Raw genomic sequence first — 24,153 nt, forward strand, 5'->3', positions numbered from 1 at the left:
ACACCTTAGTCTGAGTGACTTCAGATGCACTCCTCACTCTGCTAGTTTCCTCCCCATTTTAAAGACACCAACTTAAGTCATTTGCCAGGCTGAATTAATCAAACACAGATGCCCTAATTCCTCACCCCCACCCCTAAGCTATGCAAACTGGGGAGACCAAAGACAGAAATAAGATGCACACAACCCCCACTCCAATCTGGCAACATATATTCAACATGTTACATAAAGTATAATTTCCATTGTTATTGTCTTTTCAGAGAAACCAATATTTCTTCAGTCTTTAAGGACTTGAATCCTTACATGGGCTTTGGTGGAGGATGTGGGGCAGAACCCGCAGGTCTAAATCGGGGTGGAGGTGTTTGGTCCTTCTGGGCTTCCCGAGAGCGATTCCTGAGTACCTTGCTGTGAATGACACAACTCACACAGTAATGTAGTTTCACATACACCTTGGGAAGCACATAGGCGTCTAAAACACTCGCTTCAGAAATGTCCCTGACGGCTGCGGCCTCTACGATGTTCCCAATGAAGAACTTCTTAACGGCCTTATCCTTGGGCACGCATCAGGCACAGTTGGTGCAGCGAATAGGCTGCACGTGGCCACGGCCCTTTTTGGCACGACCATTGTTCCTTCTTTTCTTGGTCATCATGGAAGCGAGGAGGCGAGAGAGAGCTAAAACAATTTTAATAGCCAATGATGTAGGCCCAGTTTTGGAGGCCACACTCAGCATCATCAGAACCTTCACCATGTGTGTTTTTGAGGAAGGGTGCCAGAACAGTGGGTGTAAACCCCTGTACCATTTTGGACAGATCTTTAGTCTCTAACGAGACTTATAAAGAGGATTGAGAATACTTGCTGGAACGGCCAGCATAGTGGCTATTGAACAGTCAAATTCATGGAATCAACAGTGATGTCTTCGTCAGCCACTGCTATATCATAGCATTGTACCAAAATAAATTAGGTACTGATAAACAGAACTCTGATGTCGTTGCTGACTAGACTGCTCTGACAAACATTCCAGTTACCTACTGCTGTGTCACAGACCACCCCAAAACTTAGTAGCTTAAAATAATAGTCATTTATTTTGCTTACACACATCGACAGTTTCTATAGGACTTAACTGCAAAGTTTGTCTCTATTCTGCGTAGCTTCAATTGGGGCTGCTTGACCTAAGCTGCAGGACAGCCCCTTCAGATGGCTCACTCACAAGCCTGATAAGTTGATTCTGATCCCTGGATCCAAATCCAGCCAGGGCTGTCAACTGAGTGCTTTGGTTCCTCTTAATGTAGGTTGCATAGGCTTTCTCACAGCTTAGCAACAGGAGTTCCATAGAATAGTCCAGGGTGGAGGCTTTGATGTAGCCTTGGAAGTCCAAGAACATTGCTTCTATCTCCTTCTGTTTGTCCAGCAAGTCAGTAAGGCCAAGTAATTTTTTCTGAGGAAGATAATTAAACTCATCTCACAGTGTCAGGAGTAGCCAAGAATTTGTTGCCATTTATAATCTACCATAGCAGAAAGGGTGTATTGCAGCATTGATGCTTCTTGCCCAACTAGAGGGGACATTCATATGCTGAGACTCCTGCTGAATCCACTGGAGGAAGCTTCCTGACTGTAAATACCACCACTTGTGACACCAACCTCTGACATACAGGTAGCACGTACTATAGCCAGACAGTACACTAAGTTCTTTATAGACATTTTTAAAATTACATTTTCACAACAGTAATTGTAGGTGGATGACAGTAGTATCTGAAGCACAAAGAGGTTAAGTCACGAAAGCTCATAACTAGTAAGTGGTAAACCTAAGGCTCAAATGCAGATTGTCTTCATGCCACACTTCATACTCTTAACCACTGTGGGATATAATCTCATGTGAGATGGCTCATCTGTTTCCCTCTTTTGACAAGTAGGCTATCAAAATGTTACTCGTCCATTTCACTGAAAAGCCACCCATGATATGAGTTAAGTGAATACACCAGTCTGATAACTAAGAATTTTCTCTAAAATAATCATCATTTGAAAGCATTAGAGAACTCGAAGTTCTGTAAAGATGGAGCTCTGTGTCAGTCAAGAGCAGGCACAGTTTTCAAATGGAAAACAATTCCACTATGTCATGAAGAAAGAGGTCCCAGTGTGCTGGGGACTTGTGGTGGGGGCTGATGGAGGATGCTTGTCAGCAGGAAAGATAGCACATATCTGAACCATAGCTGGGAAGTGCTGAGGTTGGACTTAGAACTTTCACAAGACTCAGGCCTGAAGACTGAAGCAGGAATACAAACCAAAATACAGTGAGGTGAGAAGTTCTGTTCTGTTAACTTTGACTCTTCTCCTTTCCTAATCCCTGCCTCTTGAGAAGCAACTTGTCCCCATCCAGGACTTCCGTCCTTACCTGGTCTGGAATTGGTGATTGTTAGGCCATCCAGATGCTGCAGTTTGTAGACTGAATGTTTCTGCGGCACTGCAGCACTGATGGCTGAAATAAGCACTTGCATTTTCTTGTTTTCCCCTTCTGCTATAAAAGTAAGCTGGTCTGACTTGGACATTTCTGAAGACAGGACATGAAGGCCCTACTAAATGGCTTGACTCTGCATATAGTGTCTCTCTTTAATTACTGCCAAAATAGCCAAAAATAAACAATAAACCATTGTAATAGTTTCTTTACTATATCAAAAACTTATTAGAACAGAGTTTTCCCCATGTGATGTTAGCATGTAGAAATTTTGTATACTTTTCGTTTAAACCCCTATCAGGTGATTTCCAAGACAGTGTCAGTTCAGTTCAGTTCAGTTCAGTCACTCAGTCGTGTCCGACTCTTTGCGACCCCATGGACCAAGGCACGCCAGGCCTCCCTGTCCGTTACCAACTTCCAGAGTTTACCCAAACTCATGTCCATTGAGTCGGTGATGCCATCCAACCATCTCTTCCTCTCTCATCCCCTTCTCTTCCTGCCTTCTATCTTTCCCAGCATCAGAGTCTTTTCAAATGAGTTAGCTCTTTGCATCAGGAGGCCGAAGTATTGGAGTTTCAGCTTCAACATCAGTCCTTCCAATGAACACTCAGGATGGATCTCATTTAGGATGGATTGGTTGGATCTCCTTGCAGTCCAGGGGACTCTCAAGGGTCTTCTCCAACACCATAGTTCAAAAGCATCAATTGTTCAGTGCTCAGCTTTCTTTATAGTCCAACTCTCACATCCATACATGACTACTGGAAAAACCATAGCCTTGACTAGATGGACGTTTGTTGGCAACGTAACGTCTCTGCTTTTTAATATGCTATCTAGGTTGGTCATAACTTTCCTTCCAAGGAGTAAGTGTCTTTTAATATCATGGCTGCAATCACCATCTGCAGTGATTTTGGAGCCCCCCAAAATAAAGTCAGCCACTGTTTCCACTGTTTCACCATCTATTTGCAATGAAGTGATGGGACAGGATGCCATGATCTTAGTTTTCTGAATATTGAGCTTTAAGCCAACTTTTTCACTCTCCTCTTTTCACTTTCATCAAGAGGCTCTTTAGTTATTCTTTGTTTTCTGCCATAAGGGTGGTGTCATCTGCATATATGAGGGTAGAACACATTAAATTTTATTGTCTTTATTTTACTACACTGTTAATTGCTTATTTTCTGTTTGTAGATACCATTCATTAATTGTGTTTATGTTTGTCCTGAAATGATATTCAAAGCATTAAATTTCTCTGCTCATTTATATTAAAAATTCAAAGATGTGTCCTAATGAGAAACATTTTGGTTTGAAGTTGTTAGTATATCATATGTAAAAATACATTGTGAGAATAGAGGATAATGTTTAATTGTTTGGATTAAACTAAGTTACACTAAATCTGTTAGTGATACAGAGTTATACTTTTTCAAAATTTGAAATATTAGAAAAAAATGATATTTTCCTTTGCATTTTTCCTACATTGTGCTTTAGAAATTTGAGTTTAGTTTTATGTTTGTCTCAGATAGTTTGTTTTCTACTTAGATATTTTTTAGTGCTTTGTACTCTTCCCAGTATGTGAATTTACTGACCCATCAGATGTATTCTCAATAGGTCATTGTATGATTCATTAAAATGTCCTTAGGCAGATAGAGATCACACAGGTATGAAGAGTACAATCCTTCTCTGAAGCGAAGGACTCATGCCCCAATGTCTTTAGGGGCAATTTGCTTGTCATGCAGTTGGATTATGGCCAACAGAGATGAACAAATTAGTAGAATGTACCTGTGTTGGCCCTGTTCCTAGCCTCATTTATGTAATTGATGTCTAGTGGCCTCATTTTGGATCATTAGCATATCAACATAATGTCTGAGCCTGGAAAAGTGCTGCTTGTTGTCAGACATTAGCAATTTAGCATAACACAGAAAGCAAGAGAACCTGACATTCTAACCAGATCAATGGCTAAAATCAAGATGGTAGCACAGTGGGGCTCAAATTCAGTAATCTTAGAGTTCCTTTGTATTTGAAATAGCTAGCTATTTAAAGATCTAACAAGTTTAGTTCTGTGTTAGACAGTTTTTCTATAATATAGAAGATACATTTTCTTAATACTATTAATATAAATGTGGGATTATTTTAAATATTTTTAAGTTACTTCACATTTCATTAATTTCACTTTCATTGTTTTTATGTGTACTCATTGTACATGTTTATTGCTACCTGTGGCCAATGGTAATTTTGCTTTAAATAGGACAGGTTTTTAAACCAAAGAAATAGCATATTTAGAAATGGTTTTAATTTTAGTGAAAGAATTTGGTGTGAATTAACTATGTTGCTTTGCTTGAGAAGAATCCTGGGTTGTTTTATAGCAATCTGAAATACAAGCTTGCAATTCTCTATTTCAAGTTATTCACATGATATGTCATTAATTTATTAGCTGTTTATGATGCAAAAATATTAAATAGACATATTTCTTTTTCATTAGTGCTTCTGATTTAAGGTAGGTGACACAGACAGTGATGTTGTAACATTTTTGTTGTTGTTCAGTCACTACATGTCTGACTCTTTGTGAGCCCATCGTTTGCAACACAACAGGCTCCTCTGTCTTCTGCTTCCTCCTGGAGTTTGCTCAGATTCATGTCCACTGAGTCAGCAGTGCTAACTATCTCATCACTTACTGCCACCTTCTCCTTTTGCCTTCATAAAAATAGAATAAAAATATATAAAAATAATTTTTACTCTGTATAATGGGCTCCAGTTTCATCCATCTCATTAGAACTGATTCAAATATATTCTTTTTAATGGCTGAGTAATATTCCATGGTGTATATGTACCATAGCTTCCTTATCCATTTGTCTGCTGATGGGCATCTAGGTTGCTTCCATGTCCTGGCTATTATAAACAGTGCTGCAATGAACATTGGGGTGCACGTGTCTCTTTCAGATCTGGTTTCCTCGGTGTGTATGCCCAGAAGTGGGATTGCTGGGTCATATGGCAGTTCTATTTCCAGTTTTTTAAGGAATCTCCACACTGTTCTCCATAGCGGCTGTACTAGTTTGTGTTCCCACCAACAGTGTAAGAGGGTTCCCTTTTCTCCACACCCTCTCCAGCATTTATTGCTTGTAGACTTTTGGATAGCAGCCATCCTGACTGGTGTGTAGCAGTACCTCATTGTGGTTTTGATTTGCATTTCTCTGATAATGAGTGATGTTGAGCATCTTTTCATGTGTTTGTTAGCCATCTGTATGTCTTCTTTGGAGAAATGTCTATTTAGTTCTTTGGCCCATTTTTTGATTGGGTCATTTATTTTTCTGGAATTAAGCCACAGGAGTTGGATATGGATGAAACTGGAGCCCATTATACAGAGTGAAATAAGCCAGAAAGATAAAGACCAATACAGTATACTAACACATATATATGGAATTTAGAAAGATGGTAACGATAACCCTATATGCACAACAGAAAAAGAGACACAGATGTACAGAACAGAATTTTGGACTCTGTGGGAGAAGGCAAGGGTGGGATGTTTCAAGAGAACAGCATCGAAACATGTATATTATCTAGGGTCAAACAGATCACCAGCCCAGGCTGGATGCATGAGACAAGTGCTCGGGCCTGGTGCACTGGGAAGACCCAGAGGGATCGGGTGGAGAGGGAGGTGGGGGGGTGGGGTCGGGATGGGGAATACACGTAAATCCATGGCTGATTCGTGTCAGTGTATGACAGAAACCACAATATTGTGGAGTGGTTGGCCTCCAACTAGTGGGAATAAAAGAAAAATAAATAAATAAATGAATAAATATATAAAATAATTTTTAGAAGTAAGACAGACATATGCAGATAAGTAAACTGATATAAAGGGTATATATAGTTTTAGAAGTAGAGAAATAAACCCTGTGTGTTGTAGGGCTCGAGTTTTTATGACCTCAACCTGACACTTAATTCTTCTCAGTCAAATTATTCTATTAATTAAATGAAAATATTTAAAAATACTGTGATGTGATTACTGCTTTTTTCTCCCTTGAGAGTAAATATTTTTTCATTTTTATTTTTTAACTCCACTGTCCCGCAGTGTCTACTCTGGAATAAATACTAAGAAAATGTCTGACTACTAAATGAATGAATTAAATTCACACTTACTTTTTAAAAATGTACAAAGTTCCTATATTTTTTATCAGATTACCAAAACGAAAATTTATCTATTGTGGAACATAGACAATACTGAAAAAATAGAAATCATTAGTGATATTCATTGTTAACATATTGGTATATCTACAAACATGTTCTTCTCTATGAATCTATATATGTATAGTTTTTAAAAATCAAAATATGGTGGTTCTCCAAATAATAACTTACTTTTGTCACTTGATTATGAACATTTCCTAACTCATTAAATATCCTGCACGTGATTTTCTTCTTGGTACCCGATAATAGCTACCATTTATTGAGGTCTAACTAGATCCCAAAATGAATTCTCTACTACGTCCTATAAATACTGTAGGCCATTTATTCTCTGAAGTAGGCATTTTTTCTGTTTTAGTGATGAAGAAATTGAGGCTCAGAGAGATTGGTTCTTATCAAGGTGATACAAGTACTAAGAAACAGGGTGAAAGTGAAGGTGTTAGTTGCTCAGTTCTGTCCGACTCTTTGAGAGCCCATAGACTGTAGCCTGCCAGGTTCCTCTGTCCATGGGATTTTCCAGGCAAGAATATTAGGGTGGGTTATTTCCTTATGTACAACACCAAAGTCCATACCTTTAATCAGCTCAGTGTATTACCACCGAAACCTAATGTAAACTTACTTATCTAGTATTTCATTTTGACTTTTAGATTGACCATTCTTTTACTATTAAAAATTGCATTGAGTCTTGTCTAAGAATAGGAAGAGGAGAAAATATACTATAGTAAACAAGTTGAAACTTTTAGGGATGATGAGTTGTCATTACTTGATTGTGCTGATAGTTTCAGAAGTAGATAAATCGTCAAAATTCAACAAATTGTGAACTTTATGTATGGTTCAGTAGGCATCAATTATACTTAAACAAAGCTTTAAATGACTCCATGGACTATAGCCCACCAGGATCCTCTGTCCATGGGATTTTCAAGGCAAGAATACTGGAGTAGGTTGCCATTTCCTTTGCCAATATGTAAACACATGCTTATTTCCTTGATAGAATTATTTGAAGAGTTTTCTGGAGGGCTCAGAAAGCATCCACATTTTTACTTTATATACACATGTGCCCCCAGAAATATCATATGAATGTACATTCTTCCATTAGTGTATGAACCCATATTTTAAAATAAGAATATCATAGCAGTCACATATTGAACATTTATTGAATATCATATATTCTACCAGATACTTTATTATCTCCTTTAATCTTAATGTCACCAATTTAGATAAGGGATGAAAAACAAAAACTCAGAAGGATTAAACAGTTTGACCTTGTAATATAGCTAGTAAATAGTAGGTGAAGGATGTAAACTGTGGATGAAGGATATGATTCCCCAGGCAGCTGAACGGTATTGTTCTGTTCTCCTCTCTTACAAACGCAAAGTATTCACTTAATCTTTATATTTTTTAAAATAACTGCTTGAAAAGCTTGGCCTAAGAATGAAGGTTAATTCCCAAAGGACACACCATGGGGAGGATTCTTTCACAAGTAGGACCACTGTTTAAATTTTCATCCAAACTTGTTCACTGACGAACATGAAAAGGAGCACTATCATTAATTTGACTGGGACAACAAGTGTACACAGAGCATTTCCTGGGCAAACTGGGAAAAGAAAAAAAGGTGAAAAGACGTGCATTTTAAAATAAATTTACCAAGCACTAAGTATTACTCTATGCAGGCTTTCTTATTTTACTTCTCACAAGTGCCTTTGAGACATTTGTGATCAGTTTCCCCAGAAGAATACAGATGCTCTGAGAAATGAAGTGCTCAGGCAGCTTCTCACAGAATTATGACTGATGAACCAGTGTTAATGGGCAATTCTGTCCAATTTCAAAGCCCAAACTCACTCCACTATTAGCTTTTATTCCTATGTATAAATAAAACAAGGTTATATGTTTTCAAAAATTGTCAACTTTTGAGTAACTGTTAGAGTTTTAAAGGAAAGGAATAGATTGCTAAATTAATCAATGTTTAAATTAATTGTGTAGATCTTGAACATCTTCTCCATACTCTTTCTTTTTTATCTTATTTATAAGTAAATTTTATTTTTAATTTACATTCAAGAAATTACCTGTGTACATCTGTGTAATTAGACAGGCATGGATTTATAGGATCAAGCTGTTTTCCAGTTGCAAAAGAAACTGGGTAACAGAACAGCATTTAATCCAGTGGTCCCCAAACACAGCCTGTAGACAAATGCCCATCCTGACAAAGTGGCTTGTGACAAAAACAAACAAACAGGAAGTCCAAAGGGAATGTGTTTTCAGTCATTACTTCCTTACGTGGAAAAAATATAAAATCAACAATATAAAGTCTACTTCTATAGAAAAGTGTAAGTTGTTGAAATCAGAACTCTAGGCATTCTAATCAAAGTCAGTCCCCTTTTCTTTTAGAGGAAAAAAAAAAGTGGGCCATCAAGATATTAGATTTCTTAGAGCACCAAAATAAGAATAAAATGTATTGCTGTTGATTGCTTATCTACTATATTGTGAGATGCTGGGTTAGGTGCTTTTCATACATTTGCTGTTTTATGCTTTGCAATATTTTCATAAGATAGCTACCCTTCTATCCATCACATTTGCAAAAATAAGATAAAGAAGTTTAAGTAGCAAGTGCTTGGACTTTACATAGAAGAGCTCAAATTCAGAGCTGCAAAAGCCTATTTCTTTCCCATTGCTTCATAGATGCTATTATCACCTCATCCACTGATCTTCCCATTTCCTCAGTTTCTCCATTTCATCTACATTTCCTTAGACTCAGGCAACAATCAGATTAGTGATATAACTTTATTTTCATATTTCATAATCCTCAAGAGAGTAATTAGTCTAGAAAACATAATTATACATAGTACGTAGTCCTTTTTCATGCCAGGCAAATTTTAGTGGATGACAACAAGTAATGTTAAATTTATAATTGCATGTTAAAATAATAATTGTTAAACATTTACTGATTGTTAAACATTAACATTTAATGTTAAAATAGTAATTTATAAATTTAAGGTGATGGATTATTTAGTTAAGCTTCATATGTCATACAAAGTTCTGATAAAATAAAAGTATTAAGACAGTCTCCTGGAGTTTGTTGTAATATTATTTAATTTGTTGACATATTCTTAAGCTCAATAAAGTAAAACTTCATTAATTCTTTCCTCAGGTATTCAAAGTAATATGATATTTAAGGCAATTACCATTTTCTCAGTGTTCATCATTTTTGTACTTTAAACAAATCAAGAAAATACCTTAATAGTTATTGAATAACTCAGATTGCTTTGTTGCTCTGCTCTCTCTAGAGTGTTACCCTGTCTGTGTCTTCCCTGATGACCACCACTGTTTTTTCATTTCATCCAAAAGAAAAGGAGAAAAATAGAAGTAGATACATACCTTCTTTCTTTTGATAGCACAGCCAAGGTTCAGATCTTATTTACAAGGACTACCTAGTTAGAAGCCTTAAAGGAATTAAAGTCATGGTTCTGGATAGCCATAAGACCACCTAAAAAAATGTGGGTTTTATTTCCATGAGAGAAAATTGAAGAACAGGTATTGGGAGACAGTTTATAATATGTGTGTTAGTTATTTAATCTCTTTGACTCTCAACTTCTTTATGTGTGAAATGGGGATAAGTGTACTTTCTTAATAGGGCTGTTGTGAGGAATAAATGAACAATATGTGTGAGAACTTATTGCTAGAGATGTTAGACATCACCACTCTTTTAGTAAAAAGTAACAGAATTCTTGCCACTTTCCAGGAACTGTTCTGGACTCTAAGCATAAGATATTTGTCCATCCCTGGAAAACTAAAACTCTCCTGAGAAGACATACTTATAAACAAATAATTGTAACCTGAAGTTAGTTACCTATAGGATAGAAACTTCAGTTAAAGAACCATGGAGATAAATAGGAGTGGTACAGGAAAGTTAGAGGTTTCATAAAGGAGCTAACATTTAAGGTTGACCTTGAAAATTGAGTCAGAAATAGCTTATTTTCAGAGTCATTACAGAGTGTGGCATATTTAGAAAATAGTCAAGAGGTTGATTATCACTGAACTGTAGAAGTTGGATGGATTGTGAGAGATGAACCTGAAGAGGTAAGGTATGGTCAAATTGTGAAGGGCCCCAGATATGATACCCCTGAGTTTCGATATAACATAATATGACTTCTCTGAAGTCTCAATTTCCTCTGAATAGTGGGATGATAATAGCACATGATCATTGTGAGGATTAAGTGATAATATAAAGTGCTCAGCATAGTTTTCAAATGCATATTAAGCTCCTAATAAGCTTTAGTTATTATTGTTATTATCATTATTATTTATTATTATTAGAAGAGGAGGAAGAATCAAGTTTAAGGTATCAATAGTTCTAAGATGAGCTTGATTAGTATTCAAAAGAGTGACAGATGATGACAATACTTGGTATTTCTCACCATTAATGAGATATGGAATTCAAAGTGGATTAAAAAATAAGTATAGTATTAGAAATGTTGAGTTTGATATACCTTCAAAATATACAGGGAACATTAGGTGTGAAGATTCAATTGAAAGTATTTATCTGGGATAAAGAGGAAAGGTCAGTTAGAAATAAAGAATTGCCAAATAATGGTAGCTCCCTCCTGGAAGAGGAGTGAGTACAGTCATTTTGGAGAATCAATAGAAAACAGGTTCAAGGAAAACTTGTAAAAGGTGATACTTTTTTCAACTAGCCTCCAAAGATCCACTTTAGCCATGTGTATTGGGGCATACTGTGCTGTTAGCATGAGAAGAACCAATTGACATTAGTTTTATTGGAAATATGCAGGCATATTCTCTGCCAGATATACTAAGGTTGCATCTCCACAGTGCACCTGGAATCAGGACATATTCTTTCCCACTGACTACACAGTGGTTGAGGACTCCCAGAGTTAAAGCTTTCTGGTGAAGGACTAGAGAGTCGCAGGATCTTGGATATTGTAATGATCTCCTAATCTCCTAGAGACTTTCTTCACATCTATTTTTGCATCCTTTTGAAACATTCACCTCACTGAAGCCTTACTGATTAGTTTAAAAACAAAGATCTGATTCTGGCTTATAATCACTAAATGGTTTCCCATTATTCCAGGGATAAGGAAGAAAGCCCCTGCCTACCTGACTGTCATCTACTTAGTTGCTTTTACACATCAACCAGGTGGACCTCTCTAACCAGTGATCTTCTGCCCAAGTTCTTCCCTTTGCACAGCACACTCCCGCTTCTCTCTCCCGCTACCTGGGTAGCCTCAACAATTCACCTCTCTGAGCTCAGCTCAAAACCCCCTTTCTCCAGAAAGCCCTCCCTGCCAGACCTGGCTGGGTTCTCTTGGTAGGTGATCCCATAAGAGCTTTTATAGAGCATCCATCCTAATTTGAGTCTTCTCTGGTGGCTCAGATGCTAAGTGTCTGCCTGCAGTGCGGGAGGTCCGGGTTTGACCCCTGGGTCGGGAAGATCCCCTAGAGAAGGAGATGGCAACGCACTCCAGTACTCTCGCCTGGACAATCCCTCCTCTACCAGAGGAGCGTGGTAGACCGCAGTCCATGGGGTCGCAGAGAATCGGACACGACTGAGCGACTTCACTTCCTGTCCTCATCTGAGGCAAGGTTTGCTTGTGCAACAGTTTGGTGACTCTTTACTACAACAAAAACTGGATTCTCCACAGCACAGGAAAAAGTCTGTCTTATCTACTGGTGGGCTTGAATTCCTTCTGCCTCTGCTTCCAACACAGAACAGGTTGAGAAGGAGACATGGTATCGGAGAGGGTTTCAAAACAACAACTCTATTGTTGCTAAATCTTGATAAGAGAATTCAGCCTAATAGGAGTCCTGCTTAGGCTTCCTATCCATTCTCTCAGAATGGAACGTATTAGTTTGGTGCAAAAGTAATTGCAGTTTTTGGATTGTTGAACGTTGCTGTTTGATACTGAAATGTATTCTAAAATAAATGTAGTTAGATTTATGTTATACATAACTATGTGTGCACATAATACATTTTACTGCTTGTTTCTTTCTGTATGTCTTTTTGCTAATGACATTACTTGCTATTTATTTGATACTTATTTTAGACTAGGGAAATGATGTTAGGCAAAAAGCAAATTTGAGCGATTTTCTTATTCAAGTTCAAAATGGGTTGTAAAACAGCAGACAACTCGCAACATTGACAATGCATTTGGCCCAGAAACTGCTAACAAACAGACAGTGCAGTGGTGGTTCAAGAAGCTTTGCAAAGAGGATGAGAGCCTTGAAGATGAGAAGCACAGTGGCTGGCCATGTTTGACAATGGCCAACTGAGAGGATCATAGAAGCTGATCCTCTAACAACAACATGAGAAGTTGCTGAAGAACTCAGTGTTGACCATTCTATGGTCATTCAACATTTGAAGCAAATTGGAAAGATGAAAAAGCTTGAAAAATGGGTGCTTCATGAATTAACTGAAAATTAAAAAAAAAAATTTGTCACTTTGAATTGCCATCTTCTCTTCTTCTGTGCAACAACAACAAACCATTTCTCGATTAGTTGTGACGTGCGATGAAAAGTGGATTTTATGAAAATCGGCGACAACTAGCTCAGTGGGTGGACTGAGAAGAAGCTCCAAAGCACTTCCCAAAGCCTAACTTGCACCAAAAAAAATGGTCATGGTCACTCTTTGGTGGTCTACTACCTGTCTGATCCAGTACAGGTTTCTGAATCCCTCTGAAATCATTACATCTGAGAAGTATGATCAGCAAATCGATGAGATGCACTGAAAACTGCAAGGCCTGCAGCCAGCATTGGTCAATAGAAAGGGCTCATTTCTTCTCCAGGACAATGTCCTACTGCAGGTCGCACAAACAACGCTTCAAAAGTTGAACAAATTGGGCCACAAAGTTATACCTCTTCCACCTTATTCACTGACTTCTTGCCAACTGACTACTACTTCTTCAAGCATCTCAACAACTTTTTGCAGGGGAAATGCTTCACAACCATCAGGAGGCAAAAATGCTTTCCAAGAGTTCATCGAATCCCGAAGCATGGATTTTTATGCTATAGGAATAAACAAGTTTATTTCTTGCTGGCAAAAGTGTGTTGACTGTATGGTTCCTATTTTGATTAATAAAGATGTGTTTGAGCCTAGTTATAATGATTTAAAATTCAGTGTCCAAAACTGTAATTACTTTTTCACCAACCTAATATTTGCCCAAAATTAGAAGAAAGGGATAACTGCAGGCCTCTTCTCTATCCTGGTACCTACAGGAGCACCTCATTTAGAATAGTGCTTACAAGGCATTGCTTGTTTTCTTTTGTTTTTTATTTTTTTTTTAAATTTTAACCAATGTCTTATCATTTCAGATAAATATTTCTAACATCCCTAATCAAGTGCAAAATAATTAGTTCTCATTAATTTCCTCTATGCTACTTCCCCCGAACAGAACACACAGTATAATATTAAGTTTTCTTAAAGGTTTTACTTCGGTTTCCCAGAGGGCTCATCGGTGAAGAAATCTGTCTGCCAAGGAGGAGACATGGGTTTGATCTCTGGGTCAGGAAGATCCCCTAGAGAGGGAAATGACAACCCACTCCAGTGTTCTTGCTTGGATAATCCCATGGACAAAGGAACCTGGTGGGCTACAGTCCATGGGGTTGCTAAAGAGTCAGACAAAACGTACTGATTAAATAACAACAACACAGGTTTCAGTACAAACAGCAGAGGGGAAAGTTGCAGGAGGTAAAATGATTCTCTCCTACACCTCCTACTTTTTGTTTTTTTAAGCTTTTTGAGTTTTTTTTTTTTTTTTTCCCCTCCATACTTTATATTGAAGAGCAAAAGCACAAAAGCTTACTACAAGTGGGATTTGTTTACCCACCGAAGAATGTTCTAAAACAGAGGAAAAATAGATTCAGGCTACTGTACGTAATATAGATCCTAAAAACTATTTCAGAAAGCCTTTACCTAGACCACACGGTATTGTGTAGGGAACCAGAGAGCATTACCATTTGAAGCAAAGGAAGAAGCAACAGTTTGGTCTTCCCTTTTTCACTTTTGCTGATTTTACCTTTAAGGATGACATGCTGCCTCAAATTAATGGTTAACAAATAGGGGACATGCTGGAAAAAAATGCTGGTCCCAGGTAGCAATTAGTTGACAAGCACAAGAAGAAAAAAGCAAGATAATTTCCAAAAGTATTTAGGGACCAGAGACCTTAGGATTTTTTCTGAGTATTTATATATCAGGACATTTGTATATTAGAGGCTTTATTTTAATTATTCAGTAACATTTAAAGTGCTTTAATTTTTTCATATCACAGAATATGTACTTAACTGTTGAAATACTTGAAAATGAAGAACAATATAATAATGAAAGTATTAATCATATGTAATCATATCTCCCATATCTTCTTCCAAATGCAGATTCTGACTTTACCTTTAACGTGATTAAAGTAGATTGTGGAGAGCATAATTTTATCAGGGAAATTATTCTGAGGGACAGTTTTACTAGTCTTCTGTAACATGTTATAAAAGTATTTATTTTCACCGGTAGTTAATTGTGTGTTAATTTAACTCCCAAAAAGTTAAATGTTGTATAAACATAGATGAAGAAAGTATGAATATTTTAAAGCTTCAGGTATCCACTAATTTAAGTGATTCCTTCTCAGTTCTGTTTGTTCATTTCATTCATTTATTCAATGAATCCCTTGCTTATTTATTTTATTAAGAATATTGTTCATGTGGGCTTCAACACACCTGCATTTTGAGGCATAGAGTGATTTCATGCAAAATTATGTTAATCTTCAAACTTTTCATTAGAGAGTTGGATATTTGGTTAAAAAATATTCTCTTCCCTTGAGGAAATTATGTTCTCTTTCCACCCTGACATACTGCACAGTAAAATACTCCTGTAATTTCATTGCAAGCAGGATTATAGTACATGCATCAGTTCTCAGTTGTTAAGAATTTCTTCTCTCAATTGAATACACATTATTGCTATTTGGGAAATAGTTAGAAATCAGATTTAAACTTCTGTTTAACTTTTTAATAGGACTGCGATAGATTTTGACTATTATTATAAAAGTGTGTTCTCTGCTAAATGTTGAAAAACAAGATATTGGCTAAGATGTAAGTGTGCAAGAAAAGTTAGCAAACTTAATGGACACACAAAGGGTTCCAAACTTTTTTACAATGCATGAAAGTAAATATTCACGGTAAAAACAACAAAGGTTCTTGTTAATTATAAAATGCTTCATTTCTTAATAAAATCCTGGCATGGTTTCTTAGGTGGCAGACCAGGTAAACTAGATAATTTAAAATGTATTTGTTGACACAGTGCTATTGAAAAAATAGAGAACCAGAGACAGATTCAGAGAAAGAGAATTAGAACGCTATCAGAACAACAGAGTATTTTGCATTCAGAAAGATCTGTCACAATATAATTGCTTCTTGCCAATATTCTATTCCAGCTGTATTTTAAACATTTACCTTAAAGTTTTAATCATAGACTTCACAATATTAAATGCTCACATTTTCATACATAGCTTGACACTGAAAGGTGCAAGACTAATGCCATTAATATACAAAGTCAGTTAAAATAAGATTTGACAAAAGTTTGGTTGGTTATTCAAATCTCCTAGGACATACTCATTTCACTTTAACTTCCTTGAGAGGTTTTCCTTTACCTATGAAGGCAAATGTTTTTCTCACACCCGTACCAGGTTTGGCAGGTGGCCTCCATTACCCAATACAGAATTATAAAATAAGCCTTACCATTACGCTAGTTGTGATGTGACTACACATTTCAATCCTGTTGTATTTCTGTTGAATTGATTTAAAATGGCAGTTTGTGCCATCTGAAAATTTACTATTTAATTGACAAGGAAGCCACCTTGCTCATTTTTTTTTTCTCCTCGAGAGTTTTGCAATTTACAATCACAGACCTTCTTTGAAAGTACGGTTATATAAATTTTAAACTTCTGGGAGGTTAAAACTGAATGACCCTCATAGCTCCTCGGCACCACTTTGGAGTTTTCTAATTATATCTTTCTTGCTATTTTTTTTTTTTAAGAAAATTTAGACTTATTGTGACTAGAAGGAATTCTAATTATCACATTTCAGGATTTATCATTTGTGGATTTCACAGATTTGATAAAAACAAGTGTTAGAGAAGGAAAGGAGAGCATCATGACATTTCTTGAATTTCATCCTAGGCAATACCTTGTTATTTTTCTCCTTCCCAAGCTTCTTAAGAAGCTAATATTTAGATTTTGAGAACTTGATAGCCTAGAGAAAAAGTAGTAAGAAAGCAGATATTGGAAATACATCAAGTACTAGAGTCATCAAAGTAAAAAAGATAGAACTTGTCAGTGATTATATTTAATTGCTTATGAAAGTGAAAGTTGCTCAGTCCTGTCTGACTCTTTGTGACCCTATGGACTATACAGTCCATGGAATTCTCCAGGCCAGAATACTGGAGTGGGTAGCCTTCCCCTTGTCCAGGGGATCTTCCCAACCCAGGGATCAAACCCAGGCCTCCCACATTGCAGGCGGATTCTTTACCAGCTGAGCCACAAGGGAAGCCCAAGAATACTGGGGTGGGTAGCCTATCCCTTCTCCAGCGGATCTTTCCAACCCAGGAATTGAACCGGGGTCTTCTGCATTGCAGGTAGATTCTTTACCAACTGAGCTATCAGGGTCTTTAAGAACAAATTCTGCCATAGAGCCTGGAAGACTACACTCAAGACAAATCAGTAAAATAAAATGTAAAACAAGAAAGGTAGAACCTTGAACATTATAAATGAGAGTAAGAGAGTTGAAATCAATAAAAAAAATGAATAGAGCACCACAATCTGTTAAATTTGAGCTTTGACTTTGTCTTAAATTTAATATACCCTCTACCTATGAGCAGCTTTTTCTGCTTAATGTGATAGACATTTTCTACGTCATAACAGCTTCCCTGGTGGCTTGGTGGTAAAGAATCCACTTATAATGCAGACTGCTTGCTTGCAATGCAGGATTCAGAGGTTCACACTCTAGGTTGGGAAGATCCCCTGGAGAAGGAAATGGCAACCCACTCCAATATTCTTGTCCGAGAAATCCCAAGAACAAAGAAGCCTGGAGGACTACAGTCCATAGGGTCGCAAGAGTTGGACAATGACTTAGCAACTAACCAACCACCACCTCATAATAGCTTCAGTGAATACGATAATACTTACCTAAAGCTCTTCATTTTAGTACATTCTGATAGAATAGGGATATTGTTCCAGAGTGAAAATCATTCTGTTAATTTTATGGCAATCAAAGCAATGTGGCCCATTTATACAGCTTTCTAAGAAGTAGCCTTGGAATTTCTGGGGGAAGGAATGGACTGTTTCTCTCAACAGGGTTCTAGATGAGAGTTGACCCCCAAACATGTGAGGATTGAAAGTGAAAGTGAAAGTGTTAGTCACTCAGTTGTGTCCAACTCTTTGTGATCCCATGGACTGTAGCTCACGAGGCTTCTCTGTCTATGGAATTCTCCAGGCAAAAATCCTGGAGTGGGTAGCTGTTTCCTTCTCCAGGGGATCTACTCAAAAGAAGGATCAAACCTGGGTCTCCCATATTGCAGGCAGATTCTTTACCGTCTGAGACACCAGGGAAACCCATGTGAGCTTTGACTAGGTCCTAAACAACTGTCATGCTGACTAGTGACCAAATATGGATCCTATGCCTAGAGTTCAAATAGGGCAGACTTTAAGATTGAGAACCTTTTGTAAGAATGTGCTAACTAAGAATTCCCCTCTTCTTTTTCCTCCAAAAAAAAAGAGTACTGGAAAAGTAGGACTTCTCACAGGAAACTACTTTCTCAAGAAAGAACATGTGAACAAATTGCTGATCAATTCCCCATTGTGTCCAAATACTGTATGGCAGGATAATGATGATTTTAGCTTGAAGAAATTTCAAAGCAGACCATAGAATATCAAATAAGATTTAAACCATGAATAACTTCTTCATTTATGACAAGAAAAATGCATAAGACGTTCAAACAAGAGTTAGTGACAATTAAAGCGTTTTCTGTGGCCTAAGTATTACAACATAATTACATGACAGATACAATAAATTAAAATTTAAAAGTTGAAGAAAGCATGTAGTACACTTAGTTTGAACAGTAGAATTTATTACGAGTGGAAGAGGCAGAGAATAATGGTCATTATCATATGAAAATGAAATATGACAGACTTCATGAAGATTAGCACTCCTAGAATGTCATTGTCAAACACCGCCTGCTGGGTAGGTTACACATTGCATAGATAGGTGGTTCTCAGGAGAGGTTCGGGAATTTGCTTATAAGAAATTACCTAAGATTTGAATTGATGGTATTAAATCAGGTCATCATAAACCTAGCTCTCCCATTTAAAAAAATATATATATATATTGGTGGCTTGCAGGCCAAATCTTCATATACTTTTGTTTGGCCCCATAATTTTTAAATTGCGTTTCAACATTTAAGAGTCTGGCTTCACTAGAAAACATGTGAAACTCTGGCAACACTCAGCCCACATTTCCATGTGGCAACATGTCCCTTTAGCCTGGGCATGCATCTGCCAGTTTGCCACATTTTCTACCTTGCTTCTTTGGTTAAACATCTGCTTAACCTGGGTAAACATCTGGATGAAGACTTTTGGTTCAGATATTTTTCTAGGTGTTTTTCTCAAGAGACTACATCTATATTAATACCAGGGAAATATTCAAATGAAAAGAGTGCTGTGATTGTATAGTCTTTGAGTGGAACTGATGTCTTTCACAATTTGGGTACTCCCCACAAGGGAACAGGGCATACCTTTTTATTCACCATCGCATCTGCAGAACATGGCACAGTGCCTACCTTGTTTCAAAGGATTGATAAATGTTTCTGTGACTAAAGGTAGTAATGGAATGGGCCACAGATACTAATTTAACATATTTCTCTTTAAAATATTCTTCATCTTAGATGTTAATTAGCTTCAAGTTAGAAGCTAATTCTTCATTAGCCATAAAAAAGTAGGCTTTTGTCCATCACTAACCAGGTGTTTTAAGAATTATCAGTTGACCTTGTTATAAACTGAGCAAATATTCAGTTCTCCAATATCCACATGAAACTGGTAGTTTGAAATGTAAGAAACCAAAATGATGTCATTTCTAGTTTGAGCTCAAATGTAGACTATAGAAAGAACTGACATATGTGGTCATTCTAAAATAAATATATTAACTGCATTAATTATGAATATATTATTTATAACCTATTTGTGTCAAAGGAAAATTTGTCAAAACCCTTAAAACAGTGCCAGATACAAAGTGAGAATTCCTCTATTTGTTCAGTGTGCCTGAATCTCACAAAGTTCAAGGAGGAGAAGATTCTCCGAGAGTGAAATTCTGCCAGCAGAGAGTTTTTCAACAAATATAGTGGAGAAGAGGATTTGGGCCAACATGGAAGATTAAAAATAGTGTTGCGATCCATTTGGAAAGCCAAAGCAAATAAGCCAAAGTGGGAGCTGGGAGGAGTGCCGGGATGAAGGGCCCAGAAGTCACACGCAGCTAAACATGGACTTGTCAAACCAGAGACCTGGGGACCGGAGCGATACAGATACAACTGACAAGGAATGGTGCAGTAGTCACAGTGCTGCTGACAGCAGCCTTTTACCTTTCTAGCTTTCTTTTGGGAAATGACTAGATCACGGCACACAGATGGCACAACTAGTTTTAAATGGATAGGCAGAAAGGCCTTTTGGAATAAACAATGACTAACTCTGTGAAGCAGACTCCATGAGCACTTGTCAGAGTTAAACAATTTTGAGTAGAACAATTTGAATTGCATTTCAACAGTGAAGATTTTCTGATAGAATGCAAATGATAGAATTCCTCCATTTGGCTCATTTTCTGGGCTTCTTTCTACTTCAGTCCACACAATGATCCCCATACTTCCTCAGGCTTTCTTCTTACAGTATCCTCAAACCCTGCATCTTCATATCACCAACCCAAACAAAAACACGAATTTGTATCCTAGCATTCCAAGAAGTCACTGTGGACCAAGTGCCTGCCCTTGAACTAGTCATTGTAGCCAGTTGAATGGTTTGTGCTGATTGCCTGAGGCCTACTTCCAGACCCATTTCTAACTAATTATAGATGTATGGTGTGTGTGTGTGTGTGTGTGTGTGCGCGTGCTAAGTTGCTTCAGTCATGTCTGACTCTGTGCGATGCTATGAACTGTAGCCTGCCAGGCTCCTCTGTCCATGGGGATTCTCCAGGCAAGAATAGAGTGGGTTGCCATTTCCTCCTCCAGGGGATCTTCCTGACCCAGTGATCGAACCCATGTCTCATGTCTCCTGCATTGGCAGGTGGGTTCTTTACCACTAATGCCACCTGGGAAGCCCATATAGATGCATGGAGGACAAGATAAACTGACTGGCTTAAGATAATCAGTGCCTACCTGTGAAGGCTAGTGTAGAGTCAGTCTAATCCAAACCAAGTGGTTGAGAAGTTAGGGTACTGAAAAGAAGGAATTATAGAATGTATCCTAGTGAGGAATATTAACCAGTAAATAACCAGTACATAAAGAGCTCAGCATAGTAGTTATTATTGTCCAGTCACTAAGTTGTGTCTAAATCTTTGCAACCCTGTGGACTTTAGCGTGCCAGGCTCCTCTGTCCTTCCCTCTTTCCTGGAGTTTGCTCTAATTCATGTCCATTGAATCGGTGATGCTATCTAACCATTGCATGATCTGCCACTCTCCTCTTTTGTTTTCAGTCTTTCCCAGCTTCAGGGTCTTTTCCAGTGAGTCCATTCTTTGCATCAGGTGGCCAAAGTATTGGAGCTTCAGCTTCAGCATCAGTCCTTCCAATGAATATTCAGGACTGATTTCCTTTAGGATTGGCTGGTTTGATTTCCTTGCAGTCCAAGGGACTCTCAAGAGACTACAACACCACAGTTCAAAAGCACAAATTCTTTGGCACTCAGCCTTCTTTATGGTCTAGTTCTCCCATCCAACATGACTACTGGAAAAACCATAGCTTTGACGAGACAGACCTTTGTTGGTAAAGTATTGTCTCTGCCTTTTAATATGCTGTCCAGGTTTGTCATAGCTTTTCTTCCAAGAAGCAAGTATCTTTTGATCTCAGGGCTGCAGTCACCATCCAGTGATTTTGGAACCCAAGAAAATAAAGTCTGTCACTATTTCCATTGTTTCCCCGTCTATTTGCTATGAAGTGATGGGACCAGATGCCATGATCTTAAGTTCTTTAATTTTGAGTTTTAAGCCAACTTTTTCACTCTCCTCTTTCACCTTCATCAAGAGGCTCTTTAGTCAGCCTTCCCTTTCTGTCATTAGGGTGGTGTCATTTGCATATCTGAGGTTATTGACATTCCATCTTGAACTTCATCCTGCCCATAATGGTGCATGATGTACTCTGCATGTAAGTTAAATAAGCAGGGTGACAATATACAGCCTTGATGTACTGCTTTCCCAATTTTTAACCAGTCCACTATTGCAGTTATTGCATTATTGCATAACCAGTCCAGTTCTAACTGTTGCTTCTTGACATGCATACAGGTTTCTCAGGAAGCAGATAAGGTGATCTGGTAGGCCCATCTCTAAGAATTTTCTACAGTTTGTTTTGATCCACACAGTCAAAGGCTTTAGCTTTAGTTAAAGGCTTTAGTCAATGTAGCAGAATTAGATGTTTTTCTGTAATTCCCCTGCGGTTTTTTTGTTTTGTTTTGTTTTGTTTTATGATCTAATGAATGTTGGCAATTTGATCTCTGGTTCCTCTGCCTTTTCTTAGTCCAGCTTGTATATCTGGAAGTTCTCAGTTCACATACTGCTGAAGCCTAGCTTGAAGGATTTTTTAATATTACCTTGCTAGCATGTGAAATGAGCACAATTGTGTGGTAGTTTGAACATTCTTTGGCATTGCCCTTCTTTGGGATTGGAATGAAAACTGACCTTTTCCAGTCCTGTGGTCTGCTGACTTCTCCAGATTTGCTGATATATTGAGTGCAGCACTTTTAACAGTATCATCTTTTAGGTTTTGAAATAGCTCAGCTGGAATTCTATCACGTCCACTGTCTTTGTTTGTAGTAATGCCTAAAGTCCACTGGTCTTTATAATACAGGATGTCTGACTGTTAAGTGAATGACCACACCATCGTGGTTATCTGGATCAGTAAGACCTTTTTTGTACAGTTCTTCTGTATATTCTTGCCACTTCTTAATCTCTTCTGCTTTCATTAGATCCTTACCATTTCTGTCCTTCATTGTGCCCATCTTTGCATGAAATATTCCCTTGATATCTCTAATTTTCTTGAAAAGATCTCTAGTCTAGTCTTTCTCATTCTATTGTTTTCCTCTATTTCTGTGCATCATTCATTTAAGAAGGCTTTCTTATCTCTCTGTGTTATTTTTGGATCTCTGCATTCAGATGGAGATATCTTTTCCTTTTTCCTTTGCCTTTCACCTCTTTCTCAGCTATTTGTAATGCCTCCTCAGGCAAGCATTTTGCCTTGTTGCGATACTTTTTTGGGGGGATGATTTGGTCACTTTCTCCTATGTAATGTTATGAACCTCCATCCATAGTTCTTCAAGCACTCTATCAGATCAAGTCCCTTAAATCTATTTGTCATTTCCACTATATATTCACAAGGAGTTTTATTTAGGTCATACCTGAATGTGTGTTAATCACTCAGTTGTATCCAGTTCTTTGTGATCCCATGGACTGCAGCTCTCCAGGCTCTTCTGTCCATGAGAATTCTCTAGGCAAGAATACTGGAGTGGATTGCCATGTCCTCCTCCAGAGCATCTTCCCAACCCAGGGATCGAACCCCAGGTCTCCTGCATTGCAGACAGATACCTGAATGGCCTAGTGGTTTTGCTCTACTTTCTTCAATTTACATCTGAATTTTGCAATAAGGAGTTCATGATCTGAGCCACAGTCAGCTCCTCGTCTTGCTTTTGCTGACTGTATAGAAGTTCTCCATCTTCAGCTGTAAAGATTATAATCAAATCAATATTGACCATCTGGTGTCCATGAGTAGAGTCATCTCTTGTGTTATTGAAGGAGGGTGTTTGCTATAACCAGTGCGTTCTCTTGGAAAATCTCTGTTAGCCTTTTCCCTGCTTTATTTTGTACTCCAAGACCAAACTTGCTTGTTACTCCAGGTATTTCTTGACTTCTTACTTTTGCATCCCAATCCCCTATGACAAAAAGGATATTTTTTTTTTGGTGTTAGTTCTGAAATGTCTTGTGAGTCTTCATAGAACTGTTCAACTTCAGCTTCTTTGGTGTTGGTGGTTGGGGCACAGACTTGTATTACTGTGATGTTGAATGGTTTGCCTTGGAAGCGAACAGAGACCATTCTGTCATTTTTGAGATTGCAGCCAAGTGTTGCATTTCCAACTCTTGTTGACTCAGGGCTACTCCATTTCTTCTAAGGAATTCTTGCCCCCAGTAGTAAATATAATGGTCATCTGAATTAAATATGCCTATTCACGTCCATTTTAGTTAACTGATTCCTAAAATGCCACCATTCACTCTTGCCATTTCCTGTTTAACCACATCTAATTTACC

At 37.7% G+C, this 24,153-nt stretch overlaps 1 protein-coding gene and 1 pseudogene across 1 annotated transcript in view; one reads left to right on the forward strand and one right to left on the reverse strand.

The window, feature by feature from the left end:
- Window positions 1–24,153, forward strand: part of FOXP2 (forkhead box P2) — a 579,712-nt gene that overhangs the window by 234,918 nt on the left and 320,641 nt on the right. The window lies entirely within an intron of this gene.
- LOC110151985 (small ribosomal subunit protein eS26 pseudogene) lies at window positions 274–648 on the reverse strand (annotated as a pseudogene).

The sequence above is a fragment of the Odocoileus virginianus genome, chromosome 1, assembly GCF_023699985.2.
Source record: "Odocoileus virginianus isolate 20LAN1187 ecotype Illinois chromosome 1, Ovbor_1.2, whole genome shotgun sequence".
Taxonomy (NCBI): domain Eukaryota; kingdom Metazoa; phylum Chordata; class Mammalia; order Artiodactyla; family Cervidae; genus Odocoileus; species Odocoileus virginianus.